The sequence below is a fragment of the Aythya marila genome (assembly GCF_965140915.1).
Source record: "Aythya marila genome assembly, chromosome: 1".
Taxonomy (NCBI): domain Eukaryota; kingdom Metazoa; phylum Chordata; class Aves; order Anseriformes; family Anatidae; genus Aythya; species Aythya marila.
In genome coordinates, this window is record NC_139042.1 from 103,661,009 (window position 1) to 103,674,823 (window position 13,815).

The 13,815-nt window shown below is 53.4% G+C and overlaps 1 protein-coding gene across 2 annotated transcripts in view; it reads right to left on the minus strand.

Moving 5' to 3' along the window:
• The window catches only part of TIAM1 (TIAM Rac1 associated GEF 1), a 155,183-nt gene extending 143,229 nt beyond the window's left edge, over nt 1-11,954 (minus strand). For both annotated transcript variants that reach the window (XM_082770453.1, XM_082770452.1), the window contains exon 1: nt 11,685-11,954. The gene's annotated coding sequence lies outside the window, so the exon portion shown is untranslated. The remainder of the gene's footprint in view (nt 1-11,684) is intronic.
• Between the last annotated feature and the right edge of the window lie 1,861 nt (nt 11,955-13,815).

Sequence of the window (13,815 nt, forward strand, 5' to 3'; positions counted from 1 at the left end):
CACGAGCACCTGGTGACCTCACAGCCCCTGGCAGGGGTTAGGCTCACCGGCAACAAGACCGACGCGTGGGGCAGCAGCATCCCGTGATCCTTGCCACTTCATGTTTAGGTATTTTGTGTTTTTATTTTTATTTTTCCTATATTTCTGCATGTTAAATATGACACGGGCTAGTTTGCTTGAAACTTTGAAACACCCTGTGCCCTCCTTGATGCAAACACCCCCCGAGGGTATGCCAGCTCGCGTTCAACTACCGAAAAACAACTGAAGAGGCTACTTGACCGAGGCAGCAGCAGGTTTACTTTAGGCTTCTGGAGTGGAAGCAGGTATTACAACCAGAGTACAAACAGAGCTGTAAGCGGCAGCAGGCCTCTGATAACAAGAAAGAGAGATTAAGCCAGCCCCTAATGCTAAAACAAACCCTTCAGGACCTTAAAGGCAGAAAGCCAGGCTCTGATTTTTCCTTTGACATCAGTGCTGCTTTACTCACGTAGGTGGCTGGCTATTCTGCTAAAGATTTCTTTAAGTTTAATCTTACTTTTTCAGAAGTTGCACAAAAACACCCCCTTGGCGTTTAAATGCTTTCCCTAGGACGGAGCCTACAGATGCTCGGGCTCCAAGCCTCCTCTGGCAGCGCCGCACGCCTGCAGCCCCTGAAGCGCAGGGTGTTGTCAAGCTCAGCGGCAACGGGAGAGTCAACATTTTAATCTCAGCTAGGAGAAGCTGCCTTTCAAACACAGGAAACATTGGCACAGGTTAACAAAAGGAAAGCAATGGATTCAATCTCTTCAAAAGCTCAGACGGGTGGAAGCGATCCACCGGGCATTAAGGCAGGAGCTTGGAAGGAAAGCGTCCACGGGTGAGTGACACCGCCACAGCTAACTTGAAAGAGGAGATTTACGGGCAGATTAAGCAGCAGCGTTCGTCCCAGGCCTGGAATATGGGGTAGTGCATGCAAGAAACATGCTCTGCTTGCTCCAGGACACAGAGCAGATCCTGGCACCTCCTAATTCTTTCAGAAATGTGGTCACCTTCAGTGCCTCGCGGAAGAGAGGCAACTCCAGCGGCATCCAGCTTTCAGCACTTGGCAGGAGAGGATGGGAAAAAGCATCCATTTGCTTAACCAGGGATCCGAGGGTTGGGAGGGAAAGGCACGTGCACCAAAAAAGCCAGGAAGAAAATCAATGAGCAGACGGGGCACAGTCAGGAGGGAGGAGAGCGCCTCCTGCTAAAACGAGACTGCAACCAGCTTAGCACTAAGTTATAGGAAAATCATCCCTCCACCCCTGGAAAGCCTGCCGTGGACGTGCCAGCCTGTCCTTTCCACGGTGAGGGTGAGAAGCGAGACAGCTTCCCCAACACGTTACCCTCAAATCTCCTGTGGATCCAAATTCATCAGGCAAGCAGTCAGTGGCCAGATTCGGCTGCAGATCAGAGATTTATTTACTCACCAGAGTCAACTGGAAGGAAGGAAAAAAAAAAAAACATAAACGAACAGCCCAACAGCCCACACACTTCCCTCTCCCTTCATTTATTTCTGGCGTCTTCCTACTTTGCATGGCTTGTGACACCACCAAGCCCAGAGCATCCCGCAAACAAAAAGCAGAAAAGCTGGTCTTTCGTGGGGATAAAAGAAGGCACAGGATCTGCCCCTAAGTACAAACAGGTTCAGACACCTTCTCTGGGGAAGATAAAGGTTGTTTCGCATGTAATTCCTCCCACTGCCTCGAGCGCCTTTAAAGTACTGGGGGAAGGAAGGAAGGAAGGAAGATGTGTCAGGAGAAGATGGCACATTTGCATCAGGCACTTTGATGGCAGAAACGCTCCTGCACACCCCTGGTTATCGAGGAGGCACTCGTGGGCCCCTTACACAAGACTGGGAACAGGCATTGGGCTTTGCCAGGCTCGGCCTGCGTGCCGCGTGGGCACAGGGGGGCTCCCTCCACAGCTTCCCGCAGGCAGTGTGGGGCCACGGCCATCCACGAGGAGGAGGAGTGGGAAATGGCAAAGTGGCACGTGCAAGTGTTTGAAAACAAACAAGAAATCGAGCCCAGATGTTCTCTGCACCTCCTAAACACACACGTGCCCACGCTGGGATACGCTGACCCAGCACCGGGGCCTCCAGGAGTGACGCTGCAGGAGCAGCACAAGGTGGCAAATCCACGCGGCTCCTCCCGTGCCACAAGCTGCTGCCCCATCCCCTCCATGCAGCTCAGTCCTACCGATCCCAGTCCTCTCCCGCTGCTTTGCGCTTGCCAAACTGGTACAATTAAGGCATCAGGCTTCTCTCACTGACTCCTACGGACTGCAAAGCCAGTCCTCTCTTCCTGCAGTTTCAGCTCAAAGCAATTTTTTGGCACAGCTCCCAAACGGGAGCAGTTCCGACAGCGAAGTACTACTGACAGCAGAGACCAAAAACAATTCGGTGACACAGAGATGCTGGGCATCGCAGATCAGATAACCAACATGCTAATGCTGGGAAAAAACAAAAAATAAATTCAGATTTCAGACAGGGCAACATCCCCAGGTGCCATTCCAAATGTTTGATGACTTACTGCTTTCTTAGAAAGCCCTGAAAAGTACAAAAAAATATTTCCAGCTTCTGCTTGAGAGAGGGCACGCTTGCTTTCAGCGAGGCAGCCCCCAGCCCTAAGGGGAGACTTCTGCGTGCTGCAGACATCACGCTGATCTGCATTTCCACCTTTTTCCCCCTCGCACTAGTCCGGGATGTGCTTTCAGCAGCTGCCGGAGCTGCAGACAACATCCCTGCAGCTGAAAGTCATCTCCACATATAAACAGATGGCTCCAGAAGATGCCCACCCAGCAACAGCACCGCCAGACGCCCCATGTTTGCAGCTGGATGCTGAAAAAAATAAATGAATAACACTTTGAATGAGCCCTCCCTGGCCGAGAGAGGAGCTGACACCCAGCAGGTGGATTTCCAGCCCCAAAAGCTGGTTTCTGGTGGCCCAGAGGACAGTGGGCTGAACAGGTGCCTCCCTCCTGTGGCACCTGTGTGCGAATATGGGGTGGAGCAGAGGTGGCAGAGGCTGCCCCTTTGGCCAGAGCACAGCCCTGAGCAGGATCCCCAGCCCGAGGGGCTCGCACTGCTCCGCTGCTGGCTCCCTCCTGCACATGCCGAGGCACCACGGGAGCTCCCCTCTCCCATGCCCGTCAGGAGGAGGATGTGTTACTGCCCTGAGGACCGGGGCTTCATCATTCAGGACTCAGAGACCTTGAGCACCTGCAGCAGGCAGCTCTCCAAGGCACGTCCTGCGCTGCTGGTCCTCACCCCGCTGCATGACAATTCCCCTCAGGGTGCCCCCACCTCCCCCGGGGACCTTGCTCAGGATTTCAGCTGGCAGGGAGCCCGAGGGCTCTCTCTACCAGCAGCAAAACTGGGCTTTTGCTAACGCTGCCGGCCCTCACAGCGTGCCAGCAGGGCACAAATCATCCTGGAGAAACATCTCGCCTGCTGCTGGCTCACTGCTCCAATGTCACCCTTTTTCCCCTCCCTCTCTGGGATGGAGCAGCCAAGTCGGGCAAGACCCATTAGGGCCCCAGGACATCCTCCCACCCCTCCAGAGCAAGGTGGGGAACAGGGCACCCCCGTGTACACTCCAGGACAGAACGAGGCAGCAGGCAAAGTGCTGACAAAGAGGGGATTGAGCCTGTAGGGCTGCTCCATTTGGATGGGACAACCCCAGCCAAGCAGAGAGCAGGTCTCACCCAGACGAGCCCGTACTTCACGTCTGACAGTCCGCATTGAGAAACAAACCAGAGGGGCCGGGGCCAGAAGGGCGGCAGCAGCTCAGCCGTGAAGAAGTGAAGGCACTTCCTTAGCGTGCTGCTCACCAGACCAGAGGTGGATTTTTTCAAGTATTTTTATTTTTGAAGACCAACAGGCAAGAAAAACAGGTACAAGCCCAGAGGCACGAGCGAGGCCAGCAGTGCTGTCCACGTGGTTTGGCTGTAGGGCGCATCGCACCTCGTGCTGCCTCCTCCCCGGAGCCGGCACAGCCGCCGGCAGCCTGGGCCCCTCGAAAGGAAACCCTGGAGGAAATGCCACCTCCGGCACCTGCGGCAGGCACAGTCCCTTCTCGTGCAGCTTTGAAATGATACCCCAGCAGGTATGGCTTTCTCCTGGTTTATTTCAAGGGCAACCTGCTTCTCTCCTGCCCCAGGCTTTCCTCAGCCCGTGGCAAGCCCCGCACGTAAGCTACACGCAGGACGTATGGTCCACAAGGACGCTGCTGCCAAATGTCAAGCTCACGTTATCTGCAGAGAAATGCATGCAGTCATCACAAAAACTGGCGCAGACCATCAGGAATTCAGCAAGAAAGGAGAAATCAGCACTTGGGTACGGCTGCATTGGAGGATGCTGTCTCATACGCCCCGTGACAGGCTCCCAAGGACACGACATCCCCTATGCCACGGTATTTGGCACGAGCCCTCTGCCTTCCTGCTCGTATGGCAAGGCACCAGAAACCCCTCATGAACTCTAATGAATTTCAAGGCACCGTAATGCAAAAAAATAAGATTAAAGAAAACATAAAGCTTCTCCCAGCAACCCTCACGGTGCACGCACACCAAACACAAGCTGCTGCACATCAGTTGCAGCCATTTCAAGAAGACGCCCCCATTTGTGCAACGAGCTGAAACACCAAAAAGCTCAGGGCAGCAGTGAAGCAAACCTTTGCTGGCGATCAGACCTCGATCCTCCTCGCCCTGCGGCTGTGCTTCCACCGGAGGCAGAGGGCAGCAGCCAGAGAGCACCTGACCAAACATCCACCCAGTCTAGCTCCTGGCCACGTTTCACCAAGAAAAATAAACTGGAAGGCACTCAGGTAATATCAGTCACCCTCGCCCGATGCTGCAAGGAGGAAGGACGTGCACCAGAAGTGAATCTGCCATCATGGACCTGGGATGGGGTTTGCACCGTCCCCAGCTGGTCGGGCAGCTGGGGACATTGCAAAACTTTTTTTTAGGTTTATTAGCAGAGGAAAAAGAATATTGCAGCACGGCAAGGCCTGAAGCTAAAATTACAAACGTGTAACTGAGGAGTTCAGAAGCAGTTGGTATAGCTCTGATCCCACAACGAGAGGTCCCCAGCATTATTGACTGTCAATGATTATCACTCACAGACACAACACGGCTTTGTTCCCCACTGGAAGCCACAACTGCAGGCAGCAGGAGTTGCTACCGAAGGCAAACACAAAGCACAGCCTCGCCATGCCAAGTGTTCTCCAAAGAGAGACACATCAGTGGGCACAGAAGCCTCATCTTCACCGACATCCTTTAAAACAAACAAATGAAGAGTGCACGCCCCAAAGGAGGGGGGGCAGCAAGGAGAGGGTACCCCAAAGAGGCACCAGGTAACTGGTACACGCTTAATGCATGCTTAATGAAACGTCTGGTTCATTAGGTATTGAACTTCCATCAGCACTTGGAGGGAAAGCTACACGCAGAAAAGATGAAATGCAATCAATTCCTCCTGAAATTGCATACATTTCCCCCACATTAATCCTCGGCAAGCTCTTCCCAACTGATATTAAGCACCAAATCAATTAATACTAATTGCTCACCTTATTTTCACAGAGGAAGCTTCACACCTCAGCAAGCCTCAAAAAAAAAAAAAAAAAAAAAGTATTTTTTCCAGATACTTGCCTGGTCCTTTTATATTCATTTAGCTCTGCACTTAATTATTTTGGCAAGTAACTGTGTCAGCTCCGGTTTCCTTACTCATTACCCTTTTGCCGAGCGAGAGCACGAAGCAATCCCGTTTTTCTAACCGCACGGCCGCCAGCGACAGAATAAACAAAGTTTTCTCTGAATCATGGGGTGAAATCCCCAACCCATTGACTCCATTAGCAGGCTTGCCATTAAATTACTACGGCTTGTCCGACTCTCCCAGGAGACAGCGAGGAAACGGACTGTGCCTGCAAGGAGCCAGCCCGGCAGGATTTAGGATCACCTTTCCCATAGAGGCAGCACGTCCCTTTATCACGCACATTTTTAACACAAGCCCTACAGGTAGCACAGAGTCCACAGGAGCCACATTTCTCATCCCCCGCTGTAGGAGGCCAACAGGTTTTCTCACCGCCACCTGATGAATCCTCAGAGGTTTCTCTTCCTACACGCCACAGAGCCACATTATACCTCACCATCCCCCTCCCCTGCTATCAGGGCTTAATTTTTTTCCTCTTTTCTAAACACAGGTCCATTACTGCCTGCACGACAAACAAGACAAATAGCTTCACAAACGAAGTAGCTTAATACAGACGTTTTTTCTTCCTGGTTAAAGCTGTGCCTGGGGACAAGGGGGCACCAGCTCCCCTCAGTCTTTGGGAGGGCTTTTTTGGCTTTAGCTGCGGCTAAGCTCAAGCCTTCTGCAGCCAAGGGCATCTCAAGCTGAGTTAGTTACGTGGTGGGAACCCAACAGCCTCACCTCAAAACGCCTCTCTAGTCGTCCACTCTGTGCACTACCTGCACCGCTCTGCTGCCTTGCCCTCCACCTTGTTGCACGGCAGACGTCAAATCCTCCAGAACAAAAACCAGTCCCCTCTTAAAAGCATGACGGCAAAGGTGCATCGTATTAGGGGAAAGAGAAATTAAAACATCCATATCTGTGGGTTTGGTTTAGTTTAGGATTTTTTGGCTAAGGTTCTCCAGATTTCCTGTCACACAGATAACAATTTGGAAAGTGCCTCTGAAATTGTGCCACCCAAACACTAGGGCAGGTCCACGATGAAGGAACAAGCACCACAGGAGGTCTCGTGAGAGTTATGCCAACATGGAAAAAAACACAGGTAGGGCACGAATGAAGGTCTTACTAATAAAAACATCAAACAGCCCCAAAACTCTCCAGGAACTATAGGCTAGGAAGTGGCACTGGAAAAGCTCTGAGACGCGCTGCTGAGAAGCAGAAAGCAAAGAGATGGCAGGAGCTGGCGCAACCAAGGTGGCAAGATACAGATCACACGGCTGTCTCAAAGAAAAACAGGGAACCAAGTGTGATGGACCAAGGAGATCATCCAAAACAGCAAAAATGTTGCTGCTATAATAAGGATCTGCTCCCAGCTGCTGACCCCTGGTGCCTGGCGGTGCGTCACTTCCCAGGGAGGGCAGACAGCCAGCCAGGCAGGGGGATAATGTGACTGCAAATCCAGAGGGTCCACGCAGGCTGCTGTGCAAAAACACTTGGGGGTTGGGGAAAAAGTCAAACCAGGAAGGTAGAATTGGTGTAGCAACATCACAAGTTTTCTCTCTCTGCGTAAAGAGGGACGAGATAAAGGGGATCAAGGTATTCGTGTTCTTGCAGAGTAGTGCTGATAAAGCAGGAAGCCACGGACAAACTGCTAGGCCACGGCTCTCTGGCATGAGGTTTTAAATCTTCAGATATAAGAAGTTTTGAGTGAGAGATGAGAGATGCTTTCCAGCTGTGGCTTAGCTTTAGCCTAGAGATATGCAGTTGCTCTACAAAGATAGTTCCTAAGAATACTTTTTTTTTTAAAAAAAAAAAAAAAAGCAACAAAGAGAGAGGAAACTCCAGTCATCCAGGAGTGCTATCGCCAGCCAGGCTGAGATTAAACAGCGAAGCAGTGACTGAAGGGGATGCAGGATGAGATGGGAAAAAGCCTTCTTTCCTTCGGTAGTTGGTTTGGGTTGCAGATCTCCCAAGGAGGCTGTGGAGCCCGTGTGGTTTTGCCTGGGGAAAGCAGGAGAGCGGTTCCTCTCTGAAAATACACTTCAGAAAGAAGAGAGACGAGAAAAGCCTCTCCCCTGCCAGCGGGAAACGCTGCTGCAGCCCCCTGCTCCCCATTGAGGGGCAAACCTGCCCCCACCAGCACGAGGGCTTTCCAGGAGCCCTGCCATCAGCAGCCTGACTGCACAGCCCAGCCCTCTTTGCAGCCAGGTCTTCGCCCCCATTCTGCCACGGGAAGGACGGCGCTGCCCTTCAGGAAGGGGCACGCTCGGCCAGAGCAAGCGAGCTGTCAGTGAGGCCGCGATCACTCAGCAAAATGGCACAAACAGGATGGCAGACGCGCGCTGCCAGCATCCGTGGCGTAATAATTTTAAAGTGCTGCTTGATGTTTCTCTGATGAAGCTATTTTCAGCCGCTTTGAATCTTCTTCAGAAAAGCCAGTCTTTCTGAAGCAAAAGAGAGTCGTGACTGTTCTGGGCTCGCATGCATGCATGTAAGCAGTTCAGGTGTTTAAATTATTTATCCGCAAAGAGGAAAACTGCACTAACCTTCGGAACAGAACATATGAAAGGGAAAAACAATTACCCATAAAGACATGCCAAATAACACGAAGCAGGGTGAAGTTCACCCGACGCAGATGGTAACTACAGCCAAAGGTTTTAAAAAATAAACAAAGAAAAACCCCTCTTGCTTGAAGACATAATGTGTTCCAAACACGCATTTTATTGCAGCCTGGTCTGCAAAATTCCAAATCCAGAAATTTGCTGCATTCCTCACAACCTACGCTTAGGTAGGTATGTGTGACATCCACTGCTCTGGACCAGACCATTTCTCCTTATCACCTGACAGCAGGAGTAACCCTTTTGCCTTTCCCCTTCAATTTTGCCTCTCTCCCGTCTCTCCTCTCCAGGCCACAGCTGCCAGGAGACCTCCCAGGTGGCAGATACACAGGGTGGGAGCAACCCCACAGCCTGGTGGGATGGCTCCCTGCAGTACTTACCACAGAAGATGCTGCTCAGGAGCTAAAGCTGCTGGTCCCGGGGCAGACCAAGCAGCTGAGGTGACACAGCAGGTCCGTCCTCATGAGCACAACGCCTTCCCTCCATCCCTCGCTCCCTGCCCACTCCTCTAAGGGAAGAAGATCCTAAAACAAGGCTGAGGTTAATGGATTGGGCATCTCGTTCCAGCTCGCAGGTGCTCAGAAGACTTGGCTTTATCCACCGAAGTTAATGGAGGAGTTCAAAGAAAAACAAGGAGGAGTATTTATGTTGCAGACTGGTGAAACGTCAAACTGGATGCCCTGATGCCAAGATGGATGAGCTTATCACACCACGCTGAACCCCAGCACCAGTACCTTGATTTACAAAGATGTAGCCAATGAAGTTGGTAGCACAGCACGCACAGGCAGTCTCTGAGCACCCAAGAAAAGAAATAGGTGGTTATTCCCATGAAAATCCAGCCCTTCTCCCTGTTTGTTACTGTCTCTCTCTGCTTTACACCTAGCAGGCAGCACTGCCAGCCGTGGAGGGGGCAGGCAGCAGCCACTGACAACAGCCTGCTCCTAGGCAAGCGATCTAAAACCCTTCCCCAGCCTGCACGGTACGGCCAAGATTGGGCTGATTAAATAGAAAACGAGCTCCCCACCTCTGTGAAGGAGACCTGGTAAGAAGTTCAAGGCATTTCAATTTACTTCAAGCCATTACCAGCTGCTGCTTCAATCACGTTGCTTCTATAATCTGGGCAGCGTACCAAAGATCACAAAGGTTTGGGTTTAAGTTTCATTTAAAAAACCCCTCGCAGGAGAAGAATCATTCCTCCATTTTATTAAGCAAAAACCATAGGCTGCTGACAACGCTATTACAGGCGGCAACATCAGTGGAACAGTATATGTATAGATATAAAACACCGAAAGGAAAACATGGAGCTGGAAGGCTACTAACAAAAACAGCAAGGAAGACCCCTGGGACGCTCTCTTTGCGATTCCTTTTTGCTCAAGCCAACGCTTCAAGCCTCCTGCCTCAGATTCCCAGGTAGCCTACAAAGCATTTTATGGCATCGCTGCCCCAACCCATCTGGCTATCCAGCAGAGCAGCTTATAAGGGCACGACATGCCTATCGCTGGCAACAGGGCAAGGGGAAATCCCACAACGCAGATGCATCAACTTTTTCAAAATAACATCGGCTCGAATTGAGTTACGCCGGGAAAGTGACCTGTTCTGATGCTGAAGGTCCTTGGCACGGCTGCTCAGAGCTGAGCCATCTGTGAAACTGCACGAGGGATCCAGTTTCACGTGGAGCAGCAGCCAGAGAGATAATGCATACATTACACAGCCTCCAGCAGCACGGTCTGCCCAACTGCTCCCACCTACAGGGGATCCCGTGTCCCCTTCTTCTTAGGATCGAGCTCCAGCCACAGTAACCCTTTGCTTCACGCTTGGTTTCAGCCCGCATCAGCCTTTTTACTCATTCTGCACTTTTGCCATTAGTATTTTTTATAGATACAGATGAGATTTAAAAAAGCACTTCCATTTCTGTTCCCCTACCTCCCCTTTTTTAATCCTTTTGCTGTAACCCTAAGGATAATTACTTTGGGGGCTGAAATTTTCCACTCTTGCTCTCATCCCAGAAGTACACACCTGAAGAAGATCTGCTTGGTCATGGGAGGTTTTTACACGTATTCTCAGACAGGTAAGCCCAGCTGCATTGCTAAGAGTAGCTAAAAACAGGCTTTCAGAAAGGAAAACCGGATGCGATGTTCCATGTTTCTGTTAACAGCCTTACCAGACACAAACCTCCAGTTGCTCTGGAAACTGCAGCTCGGACACCACCACGTATATACATCAACCTGCTGGCTACACACGCTAGCAGCTCCTCACACGCACGTGACAGAGACTTTTGGCAACGACTGCTGCACCCTGGTCCTCCCTAGGTGACAATCCGTCCCGTAGCCCCCAGCACAGCTCGCCAGCTGCACTTCCTTCACGCCTCAGAAGCTGTGCAGACCCTACTGTCACAACAGCCCTTCAGATAAGGGAGAGATGGAAGCAGACGCGGTTGCTTCCAGGATATGCCAGGGGTTCAAAGCGGGGCTGCTTCTTCCTGTGTTTGTGGAAGCTGGAAGCAAACGGAGGGCTCGGGGGATGAGCGAACACGGTGGACGAGTGGGGCACGGTGCGCGGCTCCACCAGCAGCTGGTTCAGGAGGAGACGGGAGGAAGGCTGGAGCTGGCAGCGGAGCAAGAGGGCAACTGGCTAAAGGGAGCGGAGGGAGATGCTGAGGAGGAACGAGCACTGGATGCTCGTGGAGGAGGATTTGACATAGCATGAGAAGCCAGATTAAAAAAAAAAAAAAAAAGAAATATCACATACGTAGCAATCGGCCTGAGTGCCAGTTGCTGTGGAAACCGTAACTTTGAATTCAGTGGCTAAAATCCCCAGCATTTCTATTTATACCGCGCGCCTCACTACGGCGCGAGAACTTGGAGAAAGGGAGAGCTCCAGCCCCAGCCCCAGCCCCAGCCCCAGCCAGGTTCCCCCCTGCGGCACGCAGAGGTCCTTCACACGGTGCCTTCATCGCTCCTTTAACCGAGCCCCTTCCGATGCTCCTGGCACGGAGCGCCCACCCTGCGTGTGCTCCGCCGACAGAAAGCCGCTGACAGAAAGCCTGTGAGCGAGGCGAGGGGCCGAGCTGGACCCACAGAAACCCAGCGCCGCCTCCAACAGCCGGAGGAGCCGAAGGGGCCGCTTGCGCTGGTCTCTTTGATGGCAATCAGAGGGAGCTCGGGGCGGGAGACACCTCACAGCCAGCGGCGGCTCAAGCGATGCCGAGCACCCCGCTGGCCCCAGGCCTCCCAAGCGCTGCCCGCAGCCTACTGGGAAGCCTCGGCCGGCCACCAAGGCAGCCCGGCAATAGCCGAGAGCCCCCATCGAAGCGCCGCGGGTGGCGCATCCGCCGGGGCCGTCCCGCCCCCCCGGGAGCTCACCTGGCGGCGGTGGCGGACAGACGGCGAGGCGCGGGCGGGCGGGCGGGCGGGCTGAGGGGCCGGGGTCGCCTCACGCCCCCCCCACCCCCCTCAGGCCCCGCTCCCGGCGGACAAAAGCGCGGCGGCCGCCGCCGCCGGGCTCCCCTGGCAGGCACGGGGGGGCCGCGCTGGTGCTGGTGCTGGCGGCGGCTCCCGGCCCCGGCGGGCCCCTCACGGCCGCCGCCGCCGCTGCCCCGCCTGGGCCCGGCCGCGGAGCGCTCGGAGCGCGGAGCCGCCGCCGGGAGGCGCCGCTGCCATGTTGCGGCCGCCGGGGGGGGGGGAGGGGGCGGTGCCGCCGGGCGCCATGGGAACGGCTCGCCCATTGGTTCTTCCGGCCGTCAATCGCGGCCCGGCGGGCCAATGGGAGGAGGAGGCGGCCAGCAGCGCGGCGTTCGGACTGGGGATGGTGCGGCACCGCGGCGCGCGCGGGGAGCGGAGGGGAGGGAGGGGAGGGAGGGGAGGGGGGCGCGAGACCGCCTCGAGCTTCCCGCGCTTGGCGGCTCGCGCCCGGCCCGCCCCGAGGGGAGCGCCTCACGCCCCAGCCCCAGCCCCAGCCCCAGCCCCCCGAGTGCGTCCCGAGCGCCCCCGTAAAGCAGCACGGGCTGAGACCGGCCACCAGCCCTGCCAAACGCGCCTGTAATAAAAGCAAACACACTTGTAATAAAAGCATTTCCAGCGGGAAGCGCCTCCCCGCTTCGAACGTGGCAGTGGGGAAATCCAAGTCAGTCCTCGCATCTGTAAAATAAAGTATTTACTTCCAACTCCTACGCGTCAAATGTTGACCCTCCCTTTAAAAAAAATAATCAAAATCTCACCAATCGTAACGTTGCTTGCAAAACCCAAATGCAAACTACCAGTTTTCTTTGTCAAGACGTTGATTAATGGTAGGCGTTAAATGGCATTACCACACTGGGCACTGTAGTTGAGCCACTTAACCAGCAAGATTAAATACAGGACTTTCCCAGGCATCGATTTTTAGGAGAAATCCCCCAGTGATTGAGCACAAGGTCTTACTAAAATTTGTTAGCGTGCTACAGCCCTGGATTAGGAGATTTCAGCTAGCCACTTGGCCATTCAGAACAGTTACAAGAACCCAAGCACGCAGCAGCCATCCCAGGCACACAGTAGGTTTTATACCTCTGACAATAGCACAAATTAAAAGCAGATCTTCGAGCTGTCCTCTTATGAACAAGCATACCTCATCAGACTACAGCTTGATCAGACTATAGCAAAATCCACGGGTAGCCAAGAGCTGAGGTAGACCAGCCCTAGCCCTCAGCCACCACAGCCTTTCTATCACACCTAAGACCACAATGGAAAGCCATCCCAGACCTACCTGAGAACCGTCTGGGATGAAAAGCCTGGTTTGGTAGGTGAGGGGAGAGCAGCGGACATTGTCTACCTGGACTTCAGTAAGGCCTTTGACACTGTCCCTATTAAGGTCCTCATAGATATCAACTGATGAAGTATGGGCTGGATGAGCAAATAGTAATGTAGACTGGATGAACAGCCAAGCCCAGAGGATGGTGTTCAAGGGTACGAAATCTAGTGGGAGGTCAGCAACGAACAGTGTACCCCAGGGGTCAAGACTGGGTCCAGTCCTGTCCAACACCTTCATTAATGATTGGGACGATGGGGCAGATTGTGCCCTCAGCAAGTCTGCTGATGACACAAAACAGGGAGGAGGTGCTGATACATCACAGGGTCACGCTGCCACCCACAGGGACCTTGACAGACTGGTGTAATGGGCTGGCAGGAACCTCATGGCCTTCAACAAGGCAAAGTTCAAGGTCCTACAGCTGGGGAGGAACAACCCCAGGCACCACCAGAACATGTTGGAGATCGTCTAGGCAGAAAAGGACCTGGGGGTGCTGGTGGACTCCAAGTTGAGCATTGGTCAGCGATGTGCCCTTGCCTCAAAGAAGGTCACTGGTATCTTGGGTGTGTGAGCTGCTGGCTTGGCTGAGTGGAGCCAGGCAACACTGATTTGTAGGGGAGCAAGTCATCGCCTGCCAACTAAGGCCAGTGGTGAGATGCTGTCCTGCTGAGCTGTGATTCTTTAAGGTCTCACAGTTGGGTTGTAGTTGCATGG